General features: G+C 27.1%; 1 long non-coding RNA gene across 1 annotated transcript in view; it reads left to right on the forward strand.

The window, feature by feature from the left end:
- Window positions 1-1,381: 1,381 nt before the first annotated feature.
- LOC136796902 (uncharacterized) overlaps window positions 1,382-2,759 on the forward strand; it is a 14,058-nt gene continuing 12,680 nt past the window's right edge. The window contains exon 1 of the long non-coding RNA XR_010844690.1: window positions 1,382-1,522. This is a non-coding gene — a long non-coding RNA (uncharacterized lncRNA). The remainder of the gene's footprint in view (window positions 1,523-2,759) is intronic.

Raw genomic sequence — 2,759 nt, forward strand, 5'->3', positions numbered from 1 at the left:
ATAAGATTTGACCTAGAATCTCTATTTTATTCTTGTGTTGGTTCTTCAAGAATTATGTGATGAATGAGAGACCAGAAAATTTTATTCACATGTTACGTTTGTTTTAAACTTAATTGAATAAAATATTTGTAAATAAAATTATTGTATTGCTTAAGAAATCTCCGAATAATAACGAATTCATAAAAATAAATATTTTTCGATTTTAGAAACCTACATCCAATTTATCATTACAAATTTTAATTGCTATAAAATTCACAACTGTACTCTGAATTTATCGTATACAACAGTTATTCTCTCACATTCCTAAAGTTATTACTAATGTTATATTTTTTTTCTTGTTATGCACATTGCAATAATTCTGCAATAGGTGAATAACGCTAATTTGCTTTAATATTAGCATACCTGTCAAAAAAAAATTTTGTTGTTTTATTTCGTAATTGGTCTATTGCGTAGATTGTACTGTCAACTGGATTTAATTTGTGATAGTGATAGTTTTGGTATAGTCTGATGGACAACCCAGCAAAGAAAATAAATCCAGTCAAAGTTACTATCTTTGGAATACGTCTAATTCAAAAGAAAATCAAAATATTGTTATTTGTCAGACGTGCAACTATTAAAACAAATCAGCTATATATTTCTATTCACGACTCAAAGCGAACCCTTTTAAATATACGATTCAATTTTTTTAAAAATTATTTATGCCTCTAACTTCGAAATAATTAAATTAATTAATACAGAAATATGTGAAAATACAATTTCAGAATGTATTACTTATATTGAACCGAACAGTAAAAAATATTAATTAAAATTCCAAAAATTTAAGAATAAGATAAATTGTGTAATGTTATTTTTTATTGCGTATTTTTCACAGGAATATTCGTTGATTCTAATTAGTTAAAATACGAATGTTCAATTTCCCAAAAATATAATTATATTGAAGGTTTTTAATACCATACTTGCTTAAGTTCAAAGTATACAGTTCTGAAAATTGTTGAATTCGCTCTTTTTATATAACACTGACGATATTTTATTTTTTAAATATATTTATAAGTAATGTAGCAAAACTTAATTTTTTTTAATTAATATTTTAATTGTTTAAATAATAGTTTAAAGAAAGGAAAACATTTTCAAGATGCGCTGCTAAAAAAGATAAATGATAAGAGATGACTAGATTCTCTCTCATTGCATCATTTATCATTATTTATTATTTCATTGCCTAAGCTGAAATATGTACTTCGAATTTATTATTAAAGTATTTAATTATTAATTATAACCAGCTTAATTTTATATATTTTATTTTTATTTTTTTAATTAAAAATACATTGTGTTTCTAAAAAACGAAATTAAATTCTCTTTTCATGTCTTGGTCTTGTAGTAAAAGCTGAAAGGACAAAAAAAGTTAGAAATGAATTGGCGTCTATATGAACCTATACTACTGTCACGACCAGGGTGTAGAGTTGGCAACACAGAAGCTCAATTTACTCTTCAGATTGGATTTAAGAATGGAACTTTAATGATAATAGTAAGCGAAAACAATAAATAAAAATTACCTTGGACAAAATTATAATATTTTCAGTCTTGTCGTGAGAAAGTCTAGATTTGGTTAAAAATTAACTTTTTAGACTGAATAATTGTTAAATTTTGTATTTGTATCATTTAAGAGGGAGTTCTTAAAATATTCAGTTGACTAAATTAAATTTAAGTGCCTTAATTATTTAATTACAAGTGAAATTTAAAATAAAAAAAATATTAGAGTAGCCCCAAATGACGACAGTTTGGTATTCAACCACGCCCGATCCATAGCAACCTCAATTTGGGTTTTGTTGGCAGGGCTCAGACCCGATTGAATACGCGAGAATAATGATCACGTGCACACTGGCTCGTGATATTGAGGAGAAATTCGTGAATATTAAAAAAAAAAAAATTGAAATAAGAGAAACCTTAGGAGTGTTTGTAAGAGATCTTAAACAAACATCAAAGAACCCCAAATTTGTAAGTTATCCTTCTCGGTAAATTCCTAATATTCTTTTTTTTTTTTAATATAATATCAGTTTTTAACTTTCGCTTACATATTTATGAAATATGTAGTTCCCTCACTAAATATATACTACGACCGTGAAAAATTTCTAATCAGAGTTTCTTACTAAAATTGATATTTTATGGACCTTTGATTTTTAATAAATAGGCTCTATTTATGTGGCCAGGATACGTCAAAAACAAAAAAAAAATTATATGACCGAAATTATGTATGTAAAGTGTTTTATCTGGTAGAACAACTTTTTCGTTAAAACTGATTTATCGCAAGTACCACTCAAACTTTGACTTAACTACTTTTAATCGTTTTCTCGAAAACTTGCCTCGAAATAAATATTGATATAACAGAAACAGAAATTTCGGTGTCGTGTGTAATGAAGGTAATACATTTGAACAGATTTAAAAGTTTAATTAGTTAAGGTTTACAGTAACTAAAAAAAAAAGAAATTTATGAGGAAATTAGCAATATTGAAGCGAAATTAAAGAATTTCCCGGCTTGTTATTTTACAATTTAGATAGTACTTGCTCCTTACTTTGTCCCAAATCAAGTTCGATTTGGCCAGAACCAGATACCAATCCTTTCATGATAAACTCCCTAACAACCCAAACCCACTTGTTTCTAACCTGGCATCTTCTTCATTACCTGATAATCCTCCAACGCGTCTGAAAAGAAGATAGCCACGAGAGAAATACTTTATTCATATATGCTGCCTAAATACATTAGG

Source organism: Halyomorpha halys, unplaced genomic scaffold (genome assembly GCF_000696795.3).
Source record: "Halyomorpha halys isolate HHAL.00 unplaced genomic scaffold, Hhal_1.1 Scaffold845.1, whole genome shotgun sequence".
Lineage (NCBI taxonomy): Eukaryota > Metazoa > Arthropoda > Insecta > Hemiptera > Pentatomidae > Halyomorpha > Halyomorpha halys.